The sequence below is a fragment of the Dendropsophus ebraccatus genome, chromosome 12 (genome assembly GCF_027789765.1).
Source record: "Dendropsophus ebraccatus isolate aDenEbr1 chromosome 12, aDenEbr1.pat, whole genome shotgun sequence".
Lineage (NCBI taxonomy): Eukaryota > Metazoa > Chordata > Amphibia > Anura > Hylidae > Dendropsophus > Dendropsophus ebraccatus.
This window is the reverse complement of record NC_091465.1, coordinates 89,217,384-89,238,508: the sequence shown is the minus strand read 5'-3', so window position 1 is coordinate 89,238,508 and position 21,125 is coordinate 89,217,384. Positions and strand designations below refer to the sequence as shown.

The 21,125-nt window shown below is 52.5% G+C and overlaps 1 pseudogene; it reads left to right on the top strand.

The window, feature by feature from the left end:
- The window catches only part of LOC138769925 (aflatoxin B1 aldehyde reductase member 4-like), a 32,075-nt pseudogene that overhangs the window by 3,562 nt on the left and 7,388 nt on the right, over positions 1-21,125 (top strand).

The following is a 21,125-nucleotide window of genomic DNA, read 5'->3' as shown; positions in this document are numbered from 1 at the left end:
GGGCCTGGGGCTCAGTGCTGGAGGTGAGAAGTGAGGAGATCCTGGGGGGCCTGGGGCTCAGGGCTGGAGGTGAGAAGTGATGAGATCCTGGGGGGCCTGGGGCTCAGTGCAGGAGGTGAGAAGTGAGGGGATCCTGGGGCTCAGTGCTGGAGGTGAGAAGTGAGGGGATCCTGGGGCTCAGGGCTGGAGGTGAGAAGGGAGGAGATCCTGGGGGGCCTGGGTCTCAGTGCTGGAGGTGAGAAGTGAGGGGATCCTGGGGGGCCTGGGGCTCAGTGCTGGAGGTGAGAAGTGAGGAGATCCTGGGGGGCCTGGGGCTCAGGGCTGGAGGTGAGAAGTGAGGAGATCCTGGGGGGCCTGGGGCTCAGGGCTGGAGGTGAGAAGGGAGGAGATCCTGGGGGCCTGGGGCTTAGTGCTGGAGGTGAGAAGTGAGGAGATCCTGGGGGGCCTGGGGCTCAGTGCTGGAGGTGAGAAGTGAGGAGATCCTGGGGGGCCTGGGGCTCAGTGCTGGAGGTGAGAAGTGAGGAGATCCTGGGGGGCCTGGGGCTCAGTGCTGGAGGTGAGAAGTGAGGAGATCCTGGGGATCCTGGGGCTCAGTGCTGGAGGTGAGAAGTGAGGAGATCCTGGGGATCCTGGGGCTCAGTGCTGGAGGTGAGAAGTGAGGGGATCCTGGGGGGCCTGGGGCTCAGTGCTGGAGGTGAGAAGTGAGGAGATCCTTGGGATCCTGGGGCTCAGTGCTGGAGGTGAGAAGTGAGGAGATCCTGGGGATCCTGGGGCTCAGTGCTGGAGGTGAGAAGTGTGGGGATCCTGGGGCTCAGGGCTGGAGGTGAGAAGGGAGGAGATCCTGGGGGGCCTGGGTCTCAGTGCTGGAGGTGAGAAGTGAGGGGATCCTGGGGCTCAGGGCTGGAGGTGAGAAGGGAGGAGATCCTGGGGGGCCTGGGTCTCAGTGCTGGAGGTGAGAAGTGAGGGGATCCTGGGGGGCCTGGGGCTCAGTGCTGGAGGTGAGAAGTGAGGAGATCCTGGGGGGCCTGGGGCTCAGTGCTGGAGGTGAGAAGTGAGGAGATCCTGGGGGGCCTGGGGCTCAGTGCTGGAGGTGAGAAGGGAGGAGATCCTGGGGGGCCTGGGGCTCAGTGCTGGAGGTGAGAAGTGAGGAGATCCTGGGGGGCCTGGGGCTCAGTGCTGGAGGTGAGAAGTGAGGAGATCCTGGGGGGCCTGGGATCAGGGCTGGAGGTGAGAAGTGAGGAGATCCTGGGGGGCCTGGGGCTCAGTGCTGGAGGTGAGAAGTGAGTGGATCCTGGGGGGCCTGGGGCTCAGTGCTGGAGGTGAGAAGTGAGGAGATCCTGGGGGGCCTGGGGATCAGGGCTGGAGGTGAGAAGTGATGAGATCCTGGGGGGCCTGGGGCTCAGTGCTGGAGGTGAGAAGTGATGAGATCCTGGGGGGCCTGGGGCTCAGTGCAGGAGGTGAGAAGTGAGGGGATCCTGGGGCTCAGTGCTGGAGGTGAGAAGTGAGGGGATCCTGGGGGGCCTGGGGCTCAGTGCTGGAGGTGAGAAGTGAGGGGATCCTGGGGGGCCTGGGGCTCAGGGCTGGAGGTGAGAAGTGAGGAGATCCTGGGGGGCCTGGGGCTCAGTGCTGGAGGTGAGAAGTGAGGGGATCCTGGGGCTCAGTGCTGGAGGTGAGAAGTGAGGAGATCCTGGGGGGCCTGGGGCTCAGTGCTGGAGGTGAGAAGTGAGGAGATCCTGGGGGGCCTGGGTCTCAGTGCTGGAGGTGAGAAGTGAGGGGATCCTGGGGGGCCTGGGGCTCAGTGCTGGAGGTGAGAAGTGAGGAGATCCTGGGGGGCCTGGGGCTCAGGGCTGGAGGTGAGAAGTGAGGAGATCCTGGGGGGCCTGGGGCTCAGGGCTGGAGGTGAGAAGTGAGGAGATCCTGGGGGGCCTGGGGCTCAGGGCTGGAGGTGAGAAGGGAGGAGATCCTGGGGGGCCTGGGGCTTAGTGCTGGAGGTGAGAAGTGAGGAGATCCTGGGGGGCCTGGGGCTCAGTGCTGGAGGTGAGAAGTGAGGAGATCCTGGGGGGCCTGGGGCTCAGTGCTGGAGGTGAGAAGTGAGGAGATTCTGGGGGGCCTGGGGCTCAGGGCTGGAGGTGAGAAGTGAGGAGATCCTGGGGGGCCTGGGGCTCAGGGCTGGAGGTGAGAAGTGAGGAGATCCTGGGGGGCCTGGGGCTCAGTGCTGGAGGTGAGAAGTGAGGAGATCCTGGGGGGCCTGGGGCTCAGTGCTGGAGGTGAGAAGTGAGGAGATCCTGGGGGGCCTGGGGCTCAGTGCTGGAGGTGAGAAGTGAGGGGATCCTGGGGGGCCTGGGGCTCAGTGCTGGAGGTGAGAAGTGAGGAGATCCTGGGGATCCTGGGGCTCAGTGCTGGAGGTGAGAAGTGAGGAGATCCTGGGGATCCTGGGGCTCAGTGCTGGAGGTGAGAAGTGAGGGGATCCTGGGGGGCCTGGGGCTCAGTGCTGGAGGTGAGAAGTGAGGAGATCCTTGGGATCCTGGGGCTCAGTGCTGGAGGTGAGAATTGAGGAGATCCTGGGGATCCTGGGGCTCAGTGCTGGAGGTGAGAAGTGAGGGGATCCTGGGGGGCCTGGGGCTCAGTGCTGGAGGTGAGAAGTGAGGAGATCCTGGGGGGCCTGGGGCTCAGGGCTGGAGGTGAGAAGTGATGAGATCCTGGGGGGCCTGGGGCTCAGTGCAGGAGGTGAGAAGTGAGGGGATCCTGGGGCTCAGTGCTGGAGGTGAGAAGTGAGGGGATCCTGGGGCTCAGGGCTGGAGGTGAGAAGGGAGGAGATCCTGGGGGGCCTGGGTCTCAGTGCTGGAGGTGAGAAGTGAGGGGATCCTGGGGGGCCTGGGGCTCAGTGCTGGAGGTGAGAAGTGAGGAGATTCTGGGGGGCCTGGGGCTCAGGGCTGGAGGTGAGAAGTGAGGAGATCCTGGGGGGCCTGGGGCTCAGGGCTGGAGGTGAGAAGGGAGGAGATCCTGGGGGGCCTGGGGCTTAGTGCTGGAGGTGAGAAGTGAGGAGATCCTGGGGGGCCTGGGGCTCAGTGCTGGAGGTGAGAAGTGAGGAGATCCTGGGGGGCCTGGGGCTCAGTGCTGGAGGTGAGAAGTGAGGAGATTCTGGGGGGCCTGGGGCTCAGTGCTGGAGGTGAGAAGTGAGGAGATCCTGGGGATCCTGGGGCTCAGTGCTGGAGGTGAGAAGTGAGGAGATCCTGGGGATCCTGGGGCTCAGTGCTGGAGGTGAGAAGTGAGGGGATCCTGGGGGGCCTGGGGCTCAGTGCTGGAGGTGAGAAGTGAGGAGATCCTTGGGATCCTGGGGCTCAGTGCTGGAGGTGAGAAGTGAGGAGATCCTGGGGATCCTGGGGCTCAGTGCTGGAGGTGAGAAGTGAGGGGATCCTGGGGCTCAGGGCTGGAGGTGAGAAGGGAGGAGATCCTGGGGGGCCTGGGTCTCAGTGCTGGAGGTGAGAAGTGAGGGGATCCTGGGGCTCAGGGCTGGAGGTGAGAAGGGAGGAGATCCTGGGGGGCCTGGGTCTCAGTGCTGGAGGTGAGAAGTGAGGGGATCCTGGGGGGCCTGGGGCTCAGTGCTGGAGGTGAGAAGTGAGGAGATCCTGGGGGGCCTGGGGCTCAGTGCTGGAGGTGAGAAGTGAGGAGATCCTGGGGGGCCTGGGGCTCAGGGCTGGAGGTGAGAAGGGAGGAGATCCTGGGGGGCCTGGGGCTTAGTGCTGGAGGTGAGAAGTGAGGAGATCCTGGGGGGCCTGGGGCTCAGTGCTGGAGGTGAGAAGTGAGGAGATCCTGGGGGGCCTGGGGATCAGGGCTGGAGGTGAGAAGTGAGGAGATCCTGGGGGGCCTGGGGCTCAGTGCTGGAGGTGAGAAGTGAGGAGATCCTGGGGGGCCTGGGGCTCAGGGCTGGAGGTGAGAAGTGAGGAGATCCTGGGCGGCCTGGGGCTCAGTGCTGGAGGTGAGAAGTGAGGAGATCCTGGGAGGCCTGGGGCTCAGTGCTGGAGGTGAGAAGTGAGGGGTTCCTGGGGGGCCTGGGGCTCAGGGCTGGAGGTTAGAAGTGAGGGGATCCTGGGGGGCCTGGGGCTCAGGGCTGGAGGTGAGAAGTGAGGAGATCCTGGGGGGCCTGGGGCTCAGGGCTGGAGGTGAGAAGGGAGGAGATCCTGGGGGGCCTGGGGCTCAGGGCTGGAGGTGAGAAGTGAGGAGATCCTGTGGGGCCTGGGGCTCAGGGCTGGAGGTGAGAAGTGAGGAGATCCTGGGGGGCCTGGGGATCAGGGCTGGAGGTGAGAAGTGAGGAGATCCTGGGGGGCCTGGGGCTCAGTGCTGGAGGTGAGAAGTGAGGAGATCCTGGGGGGCCTGGGGCTCAGTGCTGGAGGTGAGAAGTGAGGGGATCCTGGGGGGCCTGGGGCTCAGTGCTGGAGATGAGAAGTGAGGAGATCCTGGGGGGCCTGGGGCTCAGGGCTGGAGGTGAGAAGTGAGGAGATCCTGGGGATCCTGGGGCTCAGTGCTGGAGGTGAGAAGTGAGGAGATCCTGGGGGGCCTGGGGCTCAGGGCTGGAGGTGAGAAGTGAGGAGATCCTGGGGATCCTGGGGCTCAGTGCTGGAGGTGAGAAGTGAGGAGATCCTGGGGGGCCTGGGGCTCAGTGCTGGAGATGAGAAGTGAGGAGATCCTGGGGGGCCTGGGGCTCAGTGCTGGAGGTGAGAAGTGAGGGGATCCTGGGGGGCCTGGGGCTCAGGGCTGGAGGTGATACCTGACTGACTCTGACCCCTTACTGACTCTGACCCCTGATTGACTCTGATACCTGACTCTGACTGACTCTGACCCCTGACTGACTCTGATACCTGACTCTGACCCCTGACTGACTCTGACCCCTTACTGACTCTGACCCCTGACTGACTCTGACCCCTGACTGACTCTGACCCCTGACTGACTCTGACCCCTGACTGACTCTGATACCTGACTGACTCTGATACCTGACTGACTCTGATACCTGACTCAGACCCCTGACTGACTCTGACACCTGACTGACTCTGACACCTGACTGACTCTGATACCTGACTGACTCTGATACCTGACTGACTCTGATACCTGACTGACTCTGATACCTGACTGACTCTGATACCTGACTGTGACCCCTGACTGACTCTGATACCTGACTGACTCTGACCCCTGACTGACTCTGATACCTGACTCTGACCCCTGACTGACTCTGATACCTGACTCTGACCCCTGACTGACTCTGACCACTTACCAGAAGTGAGGAGATCCTGGGGGGCCTGGGGCTCAGTGCTGGAGGTGAGAAGTGAGGAGATCCTGGGCGGCCTGGGGCTCAGTGCTGGAGGTGATACCTGACTGACTCTGACCCCTTACTGACTCTGACCCCTGATTGACTCTGATACCTGACTCTGACTGACTCTGACCCCTGACTGACTCTGATACCTGACTCTGATACCTGACTCAGACCCCTGACTGACTCTGACCCCTTACTGACTCTGACACCTGACTGACTCTGACCCCTGACTGACTCTGATACCTGACTCTGACCCCTGACTGACTCTGATACCTGACTCTGACCCCTGACTGACTCTGATACCTGACTGACTCTGATACCTGACTCTGACCCCTGACTGACTCTGATACCTGACTTTGATACCTGACTGACTCTGACCCCTTACTGACTCTGACCCCTGACTGACTCTGATACCTGACTCTGACCCCTGACTGACTCTGATCCCTTACTGACTCTGACCCCTGACTGACTCTGATACCTGACTCTGACCCCTGACTGACTCTGATACCTGACTGACTCTGACACCTGACTGACTCTGATACCTGACTGACTCTGATACCTGACTCTCATACCTGACTGACTCTGATACCTGACTGACTCTGACCCCTGACTGACTCTGATACCTGACTCTGACCCCTGACTGACTCTGATACCTGACTCTGACCCCTGACTGACTCTGATACCTGACTCTGATACCTGACTCAGACCCCTGACTGACTCTGACCACTTACTGACTCTGACACCTGACTGACTGATACCTGACTCTGACCCCTGACTGGCTCTGATACCTGACTGACTCTTACCCCTGACTGACTCTGACCCCTGACTGACTCTGATACCTGACTCTGACCCCTGACTGACTCTGATACCTGACTCTGACCCCTGACCCCTGACTGACTCTTATACCTGACTGACTCTGATACCTGACTCTGACCCCTGACTGACTCTGACCCCTTACTGACTCTGACCCCTGACTGACTCTGATACCTGACTCTGACCCCTGACTGACTCTGATACCTGACTCTGATACCTGACTCAGACCCCTGACTGACTCTGACCACTTACTGACTCTGACACCTGACTGACTGATACCTGACTCTGACCCCTGACTGGCTCTGATACCTGACTGACTCTTACCCCTGACTGACTCTGACACCTGACTCTGACCCCTGACCCCTGACTGACTCTTATACCTGACTGACTCTGATACGTGACTCTGACCCCTGACTGACTCTTATACCTGACTGACTCTGATACCTGACTCTGACCCCTGACTGACTCTGATACCTGACTCTGACCCCTGACTGACTCTTATACCTGACTGACTCTGATACCTGACTCTGACCCCTGACTGACTCTGACCCCTTACTGACTCTGACACCTGACTGACTGATACCTGACTCTGACCCCTGACTGACTCTGATACCTGACTCTGACCCCTGACTGACTCTGATACCTGACTCTGACCCCTGACTGACTCTGATATCTGACTCTGACTGACTCTGATACCTGACTCTGACCCCTGACTGACTCTGATACCTGACTGACTCTTACCCCTGACTGACTCTGACCCCTTACTGACTCTGACTGACTCTGATACCTGACTCTGACCCCTGACTGACTTTGATATCTGACTCTGACCCCTGACTGACTCTGACCCCTGACTGACTCTGATACCTGACTGACTCTGATACCTGACTCTGACCCCTGACTGACTCTGATACCTGACTCTGACCCCTGACTGACTCTGATACCTGACTCTGATACCTGACTCAGACCCCCTGACTGACTCTGACCACTTACTGACTCTGACACCTGACTGACTGATACCTGACTCTGACCCCTGACTGGCTCTGATACCTGACTGACTCTGACCCCTGACTGACTCTTATACCTGACTGACTCTGATACCTGACTCTGACCCCTGAATGACTCTGATACCTGACTCTGACCCCTGACTGACTCTTATACCTGACTGACTCTGATACCTGACTCTGACCCCTGACTGACTCTGACCCCTTACTGACTCTGACACCTGACTGACTGATACCTGACTCTGACCCCTGACTGACTCTGATACCTGACTCTGACCCCTGACTGACTCTGATATCTGACTCTGACTGACTCTCATACCTGACTCTGACCCCTGACTGACTCTGATACCTGACTCTGACCCCTGACTGACTCTGATACCTGACTGACTCTTACCCCTGACTGACTCTGACCCCTTACTGACTCTGACCCCTGACTGACTCTGACCCCTGACTGACTCTGACCCCTGACTGACTCTGACCCCTGACTGACTCTGATACCTGACTCTGACTGACTCTGACCCCTGACTGACTCTGACCCCTGACTGACTCTGACCCCTGACTGACTCTGACCCCTGACTGACTCTGACCCCTGACTGACTCTGATACCTGACTCTGACTGACTCTGATACCTGACTCTGACCCCTGACTGACTCTGATACCTATACCTGACTCTGACGATGAGGTGTCAGACTTGTGTAAAAATGATTCTTCACTCTGACTTCTGACTATGTCCTAATGTGGACACTGGTGCTGACTGACGTACATGAGAAGTGACACAGATGGTGGCGGGGGATCAGGGGAGAGGAGTACACAGTTACTGGCTTGTGTTCTCCGGACGCCCCCTTGTTTTTCTGATTTGTAATTTTCTTATAGTGAAGATAGCGACTAAAGCCAACCCGCTGGTGGGGAGGAAGAGTCTGTCAGCAGCGAGCGTGCGGGAGCAGCTGGAGGAGTCACTGCAGCGGCTGAAGACCCCCTGCGTCCCCCTATTCTACCTGCACATCCCCGACCACCAGACCCCCCTGGAGGAGACGCTGGCCGCCTGCCAGGAGCTCTACCTGGAGGTAAGGGCGAGACTTCAGGATACTGGTGACTACCACTATGGCCGCCGCTCCTCGCCTCTTAATTGGGTGCACGTATAGTAAAACTGAGGTAAAATATGTGTTCTTTTTTTTTTAAAGGGAAAGTTCAAGGAACTGGGTCTTTCCAACTACTCGTCCTGGATGGTGATGAAGATTTACTGTATCTGTAAGGAGAGGAGCTGGGTGCTGCCCACCGTCTACCAGGTGCTGCGGGGGCATGATGGAGGTTGTATTTTTGGGATAGGGATCACTGATGTAGAGATTGGTGTAAGTAGTGCGCACATATACATCAGGTGCCATGTTGTCATAGAGACCCGTGTAGGTCCCAGTCGCCATTTCTATCAGTGTCTCCATCCTGCCTTGTACATATGTGTGGATCCACACAGACTCTCCATGACGACGCTGAACCTAACCTGCTGGTCTCAGTAGTGCAGCCTCAGGCTTTGGGCCTGTAACCTCCACATGATCTGGTCTCTGCTTATAACATTGTAATGGACTCGGCTCTCTGTGGAGCAGGGCAGTCTCTGTAGTGTTGTCTCCAGTCATGGCGTTATGTATCTGAGCCTTCTCCCCTCCCCCAGGGTATGTACAATGCCACAACCAGAAAAGTAGAGACAGAGCTGATCCCCTGCTTGCGGCAACTCGGCATCCGCTTCTACGCCTACAATCCGCTGGCCGGTAAGTGTACACTACTGACCGTAACCCCTCCACAAGGGTGGCGGCCATGTTGTCGGAGTCAGTGCTGAGGACATTTATAAGTATTGTGATTCCTATCCAGGAGGAATACTGACTGGGAGGTACAAGTACGAGGACCAGTATACAGAGCAGACACCCTGCAGGTTCTTCGGCATCAGCGCGTCTGATTGATATAGGAGCAGGTCAGTGTACCCGGCACTACTACTCTCATCATCCACCTATACAGAATGTGGGGATTCTTACTCTGTGTCAGGGATGTCTGACATGTCATAAGTAATCACAAGTGCCCCATCCCTGTGATACCATGCCACACCCCCTTGTCTATCCACCATGCCACACCCCCTTGTCTTTCCACCATGCCACACCTCCTAGTCCACCTACTTGACCAGCATGGTGACACATTTTTGTGTTGCAGATACTGGAAGAAGCATCACTTCCAGGGTGTTGACCTGGTGCAGAGGGCGCTGGAGGCAACGTACGGCGAGGACAGACCCAGCTTAGCGGCTGCTGCTCTACGCTGGATGTACCACCATTCCAAACTACAGGTGTGTGATGTCTACATTTTGTTAGGGGGTCACAGCAGCACAGAGTGTTAAATTGAGGAGAATAAGGGTCCATTTACACAGAAAGATTATCTGACAGATTCTCTGCCAAAGATTTGAAGCCAAAGCCAGAAACAGACTATAGACAGAGATCAGGTAATAAAGGAAAGCCTGAGATTTCACCTCTTTTCAAATCCATTCCTGGCTTTGGCTTTAAATCTTCGGTAGATAATCTGTTAGATAATCTTTCTGTGTACCGGTACCGGTCACCTACACAGAATGGAGAGGGGGGTGATATACGTCACCTGTGAGAGACAGAATCTAAAGAACATTCCGGATAATCACATTGTAGGATTTATACATAATTATTCACCATTTTATTCCATGTAATAAGGATGTGATACAATAGAAGAGAAGTTCCCTTACGTCCCATTGGCATCACAACATATGGGGTAAATTCGCCCCTGCGAGCCCCTGGGACGAAGGAATATTTAATGAAAAAATAACAATTAAATTTTAATCCCCTCCTCCATGAGGTATAAATAGGCTCCACCTCCCCCTAGACCTCAGTCTTTTTTTACTTCGTTGCTGTTAGCCCTAGGGGACTTTGTCCCTCCTCCGTTTTTATGCTTTGTTAACCTGTTGCATTCAGGTTTTCTCTCCAGGTAATGATTGCTGGGATCAGGGCCGGCCTTAGGGGTGTGCGACCTGTGCGCTTGCACAGGGCGCATCACTCCTAGCCCGCTGGGGGGCGCTCTGGCAGACAGTTGCACACCTAACTGTCTGGCAGACAGACGTTCTGTGTGTCTGCCAAAGCGCCCCCCTAGCTGGTCGCCTGCCCTCCCTGCATAGTGCTTGGTTTGGGGCGCTCCTGAAGCCAGACTAGGGACTGGCAAATTAATGTTCCGGGTACGTCCCGGTAAGCTCCGCCCCTCGCCGACAAGCCCCGCCCCCGGCGCCCACCGCGGGTGGGATACTCACTCACTCATTGCCACAATGCAGCCTGCTCAACTGTGTGCCGGACTGTGTGTGTAAGCTGACCATTGTAGCACAGGCCGTGCTTCCCCATCAGTGTGATGACCTGTAACCTCTGGCAAGCCCTGTGCCTCCTCCATGCTCCTCAGCAATTCCTGCAGCGTCTAGCATCCTGTGCCCCTGCTGTAAGCCTGATGCTTCTTCTATCTATCTATCATCTTCTATCTATCTATCTATCTCCTATCTATCTATCTATCTATCTATCATCTTCTATCTATCTATCTATCTCCTATCTATCTATCTATCTATCTATCTCCTATCTATCTATCTCCTATCTATCTATCTATCTATCTATCATCTTCTATCTATCTATCTATCTCCTATCTATCTATCTATCTATCTATCTATCTATCCATCTATCTCCTATCTATCTATCATCTTCTATCTATCTATCTATCTCCTATCTATCTATCTATCTATCTATCTATCTATCTATCTATCTATCTATCTATCATTTATCTATCTCCTATCTCTCTATCTCCTATCTATCTATCTATCTGCAGTGTCCCAGAACATGCAGACTACTACTCCTATTATGGCCATTTCTCTTGCTGTGTCAATGCCTGTTCTGGTAAGTGTTTGCACTGCAACTGCTGCTGGTTTTCCCCTAGTATTCTCTGGTATTGTGCATTCTCATGTGTATTGTCATGTATTCTTGTGTATTATTACAGTGTACAGTGGTATGCAAGGCTGTTGATCACGTGACCTGTAACCATGGTTCCTCCAATGGCCGACTAGCTCTGGCCAGGAGCAACCATGTGACCTCCCACTTCCTCCTAACAAGTTAGTCTTCCCCCTGCTTCCAAGCAAGGAGGATGTGTGTCGTCCCTCTCCTGTCTCAGAGGAGTTGGGCTTCTTCTCTGCAGCCTCTTCACCATAAGAAGAGTGACTGATTCTGCTGCTGTATTCAAGTCTTCGGCTGTATCTGCCTGCTCAAGTGTACCGGAGTCTTCTCTCTCATCTGGGTGTCATTCCGTTATCTTCTCCTCATCGCTGCAAGGATTCACAGCAAGTATTATTCTCAAGCTAATCCACCCAGCAACGCTATTTCTCTCATACTCCTACTCCCATCATCCGGCACGTATTCTCACAGCCTATGCAGCACCACTCCTGCCTTATTTGTCAAAGCCTGCTATATACCCGGTTGCATCCGGACAGAACTGTTGCTACTAGTTACCTTATCTATAATAAAACCGCTGTTACTGAACCCTGGCATTGGTGTCCACTAACTGGTGCCCTGACTAAGTGCAGCGAAGAATCGCATGCCCATCATCACCCGCAGATTCCTCAGACCGGCCCTACAGCTGTGCCGCCCTCAGGCCTATACCGTGACAAGTATAACCCCTGCAGCTGCCCCGGTCATTGCCCGCTCATAACACCAGCACTGCGGAAGTGGCCCCCAGGGGCCAGGGCATCGCATTTGGCGTCACGAACAGGATACACACGCCACGCGGTGTACAAGATCTATAGTTTATTATCGTCTCCAGAGACTTTGCTAAAATTGCCATGGGAGTTTTGATTACTGAGTCGCTGCACGGCTTAGACTGTACACAAAATGGCCGCTTCTTGCTGTTATTTCTACCTGCGCCATCCCCCGGTGACGAGGGGGTTAACTGCCATGCGGCCGAGAAGCGGGAATTGCTTGGCGCCATTGATAATGACTGTGTCTCTCCTGATTGGCCGGCCGCTTCCACTGACGTCATTGTTGCTGGGCAGACTTTGGAGCCTGATCCTCCAGCCTGGCGCTCCTCCCCTTCCTGCTACAAGTTCCGGCCAGTGGAACGCAAGATGGCGGCCTATGAAGAGCACCTGCCTGCAGCCCCAGCGCTTGTGATGCCTACACTGCCTGAGAGTCTGCCTCTGCTCAATCCTGCGTGCCTGCTAATGCCGCCACCCTCCGACAGCGATATCAGTTGGGGCTCTACACCAGTCTCCAACGGTCCGGAGGAAGAGCCTGTCTCCATCGCCAGCGTCTCACCGGGATCTCGTTGCTCCAGCACTCCCGAGGTTGCCTTCTCCACAGGAGGATCGACCTCGCCAGAAAACGATGGATCCGTGAGTACCGGGGTTCCGGGCGCCCCTCTTCCTGCTTCTAGCCAGGGGAATAACTTTAAGGCCACCTGCTACGCCAGTCCCTGGAGGCTCCCCGGGCCCGAGTCACCATCCCTGCCTCAGTGGGTGTTTGGGGACGACCCGGTTATCAAGAAGTTGGCGGATGAGATCAAGCAGGCCCTAACCTTGCTACCTCCGGTGGCTAAAGCCCCCCTCACCATGGCTACTACGGTGACTTCCCCTACCACTGCCGTGGCTAAAGCTGCGACCACCACCGCTACCTACCATGTGGCCCCTACTGTCTCTCCTGTGACCACAGTAGCCCCTACTGTCTCTCCTGTGACCTCCGTGACCCCTAGCCTCGTGGTCACCACCGCAGCAGATGATGCTCCTGCTCCGGCTTCCTCCCGGTATTATCCCTGGGAGAAAAAGAGGGGTGCCACTTGGGGTCCTCCAGGACATTTCTGTTAAATGTCCTCCCAAGGGCTGAGTTCTATGACTGTGTTTTTTTTTTTTGTGTGCTGTTTCACCATTCCAGTTCATGCAACGTTTAAGGTTCGTGCCTGGTCCTCCTGACCAAGTTCCCTGTACTAACCAGCCATGAGCTGATGGACACTTACAGTAACAAAAGGTTCTCTAGTGCCTGTCCCAGAGCCTTTTACATGGACGATGTTCTAATTGCCTAAAAGAGACTCTACCTCACAGAGACACTTAACCCATTCCTTCCTAATGCACTTTCCTGTGATTGTGTGTTCCACACAGGGTATTATTGCACTTATTTCATTATTGCACTTTTTCTACTATTGTATTCCAGTGTTATCGAAGTCTTTGTATTTCCTCCTCTGAGTAAGCACAAGGTTACATAGATTGCCTCAGAGTAGAGTGCCTCTTTTGTAAAACAGTATATTTTTCCAGTGTCAGAGACAGATAGCTCCTCCTCTGAGTAACAGAAGTCAGTTTATATATACCTCAGAGAAAGTCCAGTTTATGTAGGAGTGTATTTTCTCATCCAGTCTCAGTATTGTGTATTATTATCATATCTATAGCTGGAAAGATTTAGTTGAGCCAGTTTGTATTCAGATTGTTCTCAGATTTTCATTCAGATTTCTCTCCGGTTTCATTCAGATTCATGTGAGCCAGTTCTCCTCAAGACCTCGCAGTATTTGTTGTCCCTTGTGTTTCCTTTCCTTTTGTTTCCAGTATTTGTTTACCTCTGTCTTGTCCCAACGCAGTAGTTATCACACATAGTCTTACCTAATATTCACACTGGTCCATACATATTGCACCTTGGATACCCTTTCGTGTGTTTGGCCTATTGAGTAATTGTGTTGTATGATTGACCGGTATGTAAGGGGCCCCCATGTTTGTTTGCTTTTATTATTTTGTTCTTTTCTCTTCCAGGTATCCAAGACACTACTCAGACACGCCAAGATAGTACACAGGTCTTCACGTTCTCCTCCAGTAGGGTAACACATTTAACAGAAAACCTACTGTCTAACTGGCTGGAATATTGAGGGTCCCCCGCCAGCAGTTAACTTGTCCTGGCTTACACGTCAGATGGTTCACGCACTAGCTACCTGGTCGCCAGAGTACGTTAGGCACCCCTAGGTGAAGTCCTGCCACTAGGGTTTCTCATCCTCTCTCTCTTCTCACCTGTGCCTTGGGCGTGGGAAACACACACCTCATCACACTCACTCTCATCATTCATTCCTGCTGTTTGATTGTCCAGTCTATTCATGTTTGCTGCCTTCTAGATTCGCCGAGGTCGGCTCAAATTTGCTAGGGAGGTATGCAGTGTCCCAGAACATGCAGACTACTACTCCTATTATGGCCATTTCTCTTGCTGTGTCAATGCCTGTTCTGGTAAGTGTTTGCACTGCAACTGCTGCTGGTTTTCCCCTAGTATTCTCTGGTATTGTGCATTTTCATGTGTATTGTCATGTATTCTTGTGTATTATTACAGTGTACAGTGGTATGCAAGGCTGTTGATCACGTGACCTGTAACCATGGTTCCTCCAATGGCCGACTAGCTCTGGCCAGGAGCAACCATGTGACCTCCCACTTCCTCCTAACAAGTTAGTCTTCCCCCTGCTTCCAAGCAAGGAGGATGTGTGTCGTCCCTCTCCTGTCTCAGAGGAGTTGGGCTTCTTCTCTGCAGCCTCTTCACCATAAGAAGAGTGACTGATTCTGCTGCTGTATTCAAGTCTTCGGCTGTATCTGCCTGCTCAAGTGACCGGATTCTTCTCTCTCATCTGGGTGTCATTCCGTTATTTCTCCTCATCGCTGCAAGGATTCACAGCAAGTATTATTCTCAAGCTAATCCACCCAGCAACGCTATTTCTCTCATACTCCTACTCCCATCATCCGGCACGTATTCTCACAGCCTATGCAGCACCACTCCTGCCTTATTTGTCAAAGCCTGCTATATACCCGGTTGCATCCGGACAGAACTGTTGCTACTAGTTACCTTATCTATAATAAAACCGCTGTTACTGAACCCTGGCATTGGTGTCCACTAACTGGTGCCCTGACTAAGTGCAGCGAAGAATCGCATGCCCATCATCACCCGCAGATTCCTCAGACCGGCCCTACAGCTGTGCCGCCCTCAGGCCTATACCGTGACAAGTATAACCCCGGCAGCTGCACCGGTCATTGCCCGCTCATAACACCAGCACTGCGGAAGTGGCCCCCAGGGGCCAGGGCATCGCATATCTATCTATCTATCATCTATCTCCTATCTATCTATCTATCTATCTATCTATCTATCTATCTATCTATCTATCTATCTATCTATCTATCTGTCTATCTCCTATCTGTCTATCTCCTATCTGTCTATCTATCTATCTATCTGTCTGTCTATCTATCTGTCTGTCTATCTATCTGTCTGTCTATCTATCTGTCTGTCTATCTATCTATCTATCTCCTATCTATCTGTGTATATTCTATCTTCTTTCTCTCTCTCTCTCTGTAGAGTCTGTATACACTGGGGCAATATACTTCATGTACACTGTTCTGACCCTGCTGCTGTGTATACATGCACTGTCACAGTATATATACAGACACTGGCATCTCTTCTCTCCTTGCCTAACAGTATAACAGCTAAACAGTGCATAACTACTATCCCCAGCATACCCCAACAGCTAAAACAGTGCATAACTACTATCCCCAGCATACCCCAACAGCTAAAACAGAGCATAACTACTATCCCCAGCATACCCCAACAGCTAAACAGTGCATAACTACTGCCCCACCATACCCCAACAGCTAAAACAGTGCATAACTACTATCCCCAGCATACCCCAACAGCTAAACAGTGCATAACTACTATCCCCAGCATACCCCAACAGCTAAACAGTGCATAACTACTATCCCCAGCATACCCCAACAGCTAAACAGTGCATAACTACTGCCCCAGCATACCCCAACAGCTAAACAGTGCATAACTACTGCCCCAGCATACCCAACAGCTAAACAGTACATAACTACTACCCCCAGCATACCCAACAGCTAAACAGTGCATAACTACTGCCCCCAGCATACCCAACAGCTAAACAGTGCATAACTACTGCCCCCAGCATACCCCAACAGCTAAACAGTACATAACTACTGCCCCCAGCATACCCCAACAGCTAAACAGTGCATAACTACTGCCCCCAGCATACCCCAACAGCTAAACAGTACATAACTACTGCCCCCAGCATACCCCAACAGCTAAACAGTGCATAACTACTGCCCCCAGCATACCCCAACAGCTAAACAGTACAAAACTACTGCCCCCAGCATACCCCAACAGCTAAACAGTGCATAACTACTGCCCCCAGCATACCCCAACAGCTAAACAGTACATAACTACTGCCCCCAGCATACCCCAACAGCTAAACAGTACATAACTACTGCCCCCAGCATACCCCAACAGCTAAACACTGCATAACTACTGCCCCCAGCATACCCCAACAGCTAAACAGTGCACAACTACTGCCCCCAGCATACCCCAACAGCTAAACAGTGCACAACTACTGCCCCCAGCATACCCAACAGCTAAACAGTGCACAACTACTGCCCCCAGCATACCCCAACAGCTAAACAGTGCATAACTACTGCCCCCAGCATACCCCAACAGCTAAACAGTGCATAACTACTGCCCCCAGCATACCCCAACAGCTAAACAGTACATAACTACTACCCCCAGCATACCCAACAGCTAAACAGTGCATAACTACTGCCCCAGCATACCCTAACAGCTAAACAGTACATAACTACTATCCCCAGCATACCCTCATAGCTTAAACCGTGCATAACTACTACCCCATGCATACCCAAACAGCTGAAACAGTGCATAACTACTACTCCCAACATACCCCAACAGCCAAAACAGTGCATAACTATTACCCCCAGCATACCCTGATATCCTGAAGTCCAAATTTACAGATTTTTAGTGAAATCACATCCCAGAAAAAAAATTCAAAAAGTGATAAAAGGTCACATATATAACAGTCAGCGGGGGGCAGTGGGGGTTGTCTGGGGGGGGTGGGAGGCTGTAATATTTAGTTTATGTCACTATTAGGGGGTATCAGCAGAGGCGGGCGGGGGGGGGGGCGCCAAAAGAAAGTTTCGCACAGGGCGCCATCTACCCTAAGGCCGGCCCTGGCTGGGATGCCGCTGGAGCCGGTGTCCAGGTAGTATCCTGATATTTGCTTCTGCAGGTCTTAGCTTTTAAGTTTTTCTTACCTGGTGCGTCTTGGAACGCACTCTGCGTGTCACCCGAGCCGCTGGCTTTTCTTCCAGTCGTGTTCGACTGTGGAACGCATCAGCGCTGCGTGCGTCTCAGCACTGCGGCGTCGGTGTGATGTCACTTCCGGGGGCCGGTAGCGGCGCGCGCTCTCTGCATGCTGGATTAGCTGTGTGTCCAAGGCAGAAGGTAAGCTGTTGCTACCTCTAGGTCTGGCTGTCTTCCTCTGGAAGGATTTTCTGTGGCTCATTTGGATCTAATAGAAAACATCTGAGTGCAAAGTTCTGTGATCTCTCTTCTATATACTTAAAAGTAAGTGTTGCTGCCACCTAGTGTCTCTTTCCGATATCACTCTAGCCAGGCTAGTGGTTTATATGTATTGTAATCCATTGATTATTTGCAGATGTCTGAAATGGAGACCAGTCCTGCTGCCGGCAAAAGACCTTCTAAGGAAGCACTTCATGTACCGAGTGTGAGACTAAGTACGCTGTCCTTCATGCAGACCTAAACCTATGAGGAGCCTGATGTTCAGGATGTAGTTGTATGGGTCAAGTACTATGTGCAAAGGACTTTAGCGGCTAATGAGATTCGCCGCCCGTGTCCTAAGATAAAGACCAAATGGAGTATTTCTCTCTCTACTCCAAGCCTGTGAGTATATTACTTTATGGCTGTAGGATTATGGTCATTTTCAGTTACTGTGATTGATGAAGTTAAGTCATCATCTTCTTCTGAAACCTCTTCTACTTCTGAAGATGAGAAAGAATTATTCAGGGGGTATTTCACAGCTGATAGAATTCACAAACTCTGCTAAGCTGTACAAGCTGAAATACACCCTGAGGAAATAGAAGAGGATAGGATTGGTCCTCCTCAAAAAAGCCTAGGGCTATTTCTGTGGGAGAGACTTCATTGTCTATGTTACAGGCGGAATGGAAGGAACCGGAAAAGGCTCCGGGTTTGAGCAAGAGGTTTAAGACCTTATATGTTCTCAAGGAAGAACAATGTAAGGACTGGATTGAGCCTCCAAAGGTGGACCCGGCCATAGCCAAACTGTCGAAATGTACTGTGCTGCCTGCGGAGGACGGATCCAATCTTAAGGATCCGATGGATAGAAGGGTGGAGGTAACCCTCAAGAGATCATACACGGCAGCGGCAGCCCAAGGGGCAGTCTCCATTTCTTCTTTGAGGTTTCTAGAAGCCTAAGAAGATGGCTGACCAAGGTCCAGGAAAATTGGAAGGTAGAGCTAGCAGGGACAAGGTCCTTCGCTCCTTAAAAAGGTCATTATGGCCATTGACTTCCTCTGCGATGATCATCTCAGGGAACCAGGTTAGCGTAAAAAAACTAGTACGCTCTTGACCGCTGCCGAAGGGCGCTATGGTTAAAACCCTGGGTTGGAGATGCTAACTCCAAAATTCAGCTCTGTAATATGGAGTTCCAACCAGGTAGGCTGTTTGGCTCTGAGCTGGATAAATTAATGGAGGAATTGTCTGACAAGGAGGGGAAGTCCCTACCATTGTCCTATAAGAGCGGTGATTCCTTTCTCAGAGCAAAATCTCCTCAGCGAGGCAAAGGGAGATACCAGTACAGAGGTCGAGGAAGAAACTATTCCAGAAGAGGTTCTGGGAAGCAGCAGAATAAGGACACCAACTAGAAACCAGACTTCTGACGCAGAAGCTGTCCAGTGGGAACACGTCTGAGTTTGTTTCTCCCTGCCTGGGAAGAATTAAGAAAAGATCACTGGGTGTTAAATATTATTCAAAATGGTTATGTTCTTCATTTATCATCTCTTCCTCCTCCAAGATTTCTTCTGTCAAGAAATCTTAAGCCAGAAAGACACTTAGTCCTAGAGACAGAAATTCTTTACCTCCTTTCCATAGAGGCTCTAGAGGATGTTCCTCTATCTGAGATCAGTCAGGGAGTTTACTCCCCAGTGTTACTAGTGCTGAAGCCATCCGGAAATTGGAGGCTTATTATAGATTTCCGATATCTAAACAGGTGCATCATAAAGAAGACGTTCCACATGGAGAACATAAGATCGGTAAAATCTATCCTCCAGGAGGGAGATTTTATGGTCACCATAGATCTACCGGATGCATATCTTCATGTACCGATTCTGAAGGCTCACAGGAGAGCCTTCGCCATCCAAATCCAGGGGGAGGTAAGACACTTACAATTCAAAGTCCTTCCATCCGGAATACCTCCGCACCCTTTGTTTTCACATAGGTAGTGTCACCATGATGGTTCGCTTCCGTTTACAGGGGTTAAAGTTATCCCTTACCTGGACGATTGGTTGATTATGACTCAGACTCAGGATCTTCTGAGAGTTCAGTTGAACTATGTCCAGGACATACTTCAACAATTAGGTTGGCTTATCAACATAGAGAAATCAGACTTAATTCCTAATTCCTCCTCGTCAGGTATCCATAAGAACATAAATGCGCTTTCTAGGGCTCCTTGCCTCAGCTGCGGACGCGGTGCCATGGGCGTTATGGCACATGAGATTTCTTCAGAGAGAAGCACTAACAGTATGGAACCGAGGACTGAAGGACTTGGATGCGATGCATGTTCTATCGACTCAAACAAGACATTCTCTAATGTGGTGGAGACAAGTCAAACATGGAGTTTTATTTTCAGAACCACACTGGGTAACCATCACGACAGATGCTTCAGGAACAGGTTGGGGAGCTCATCTGACAGTCATCACGACTGCAGGATCTTGGAGTCAACAGGAATCCGCTCTGCCCTCCAACGTGAGGGAGCTTAGAGCGATTTACCTAGCTCTTCTTCATTTTTCTCCTCCTATTTTACAGAGAGCAGTCAGAATCCGGATGAATGACAGGACCTGTGTGGCGTACCTAAACAGGGAGGTACCAGATCCCCCTTCTCTCCTCAGGGAAGTAGAGAAGATTTTTCTGTTGGGCAGAAACCAGAATAACCAGACTCTCTGCGATTCATATCAGGGGTGTCGACAATATATTGGCGGATTGACTGAGTTGAGGCCTGACATTACCGGGGGAATGGTCTCTCTCAAGGAGAGTGTTCATTCAGTTAACCCAGAGGTGGGGGCTTCCTCAGAGAGACCTCATGGCATCAGCAAGCAATGCCAAACTGAGGAATTTCTGTTCCCTTTACAGGGCAGACAATCCCACGGTAGTGGACTCAATGACAATACCATGGACATACCAGCTGGCGTATATCTTTCCTCCCATAGCCATGATTCCCACAGTTTGACGAAGATCAGTCGTCAGTAATAATAATAACTCCCTTCTGGCCGAAGGGGTCATGGTTCACCCTGCCCATGAATATGAGCAGAGGGGAATTTTGGAGATTACCTCTGCATCCGGATCTGATATCCCAGGGTCAACATCTGTGCAGGAATCTTTCCAGCCTCAGCTTGACAGCTCGGAGACTGAGAGGACCGTATTGGACTCTAGTTTTTCTGAGAAGGTATAGTATACCCTTTCTCACGCTCGTAGTTGCACTACAAATAAATCTTATGCACGTATTTGGAAGATTTTCAAGATTGGTGTGCGAGCAAGAGTATTGATGGACTTAAACCTTCTACTCCACAGTCATTGGAGTTTTTACAGGAAGGCTTCTATAAAGGATTAAAACCTAGTTCCATCAAGGTGCAGATAGCAGCCCTCTCTGCACACCTAAACTCACGTTTCTTTCAGATCTTGGAGGTAAAGAATTTTGTTAAGGCTAGACTAGGCCTAACCTGGTAAAGCAGGTAGACCCATGGGACTTATCCTTTGTGTTGAGACGCCTGTGTCTTCCTCCCTTTAAGCCTTGGGAGGAAGTAGACTTCAAGTTAACATTGAAAGTTTCTCTTTTACTAGCCATTACCTCTGCTAAGAGAGTTGGAG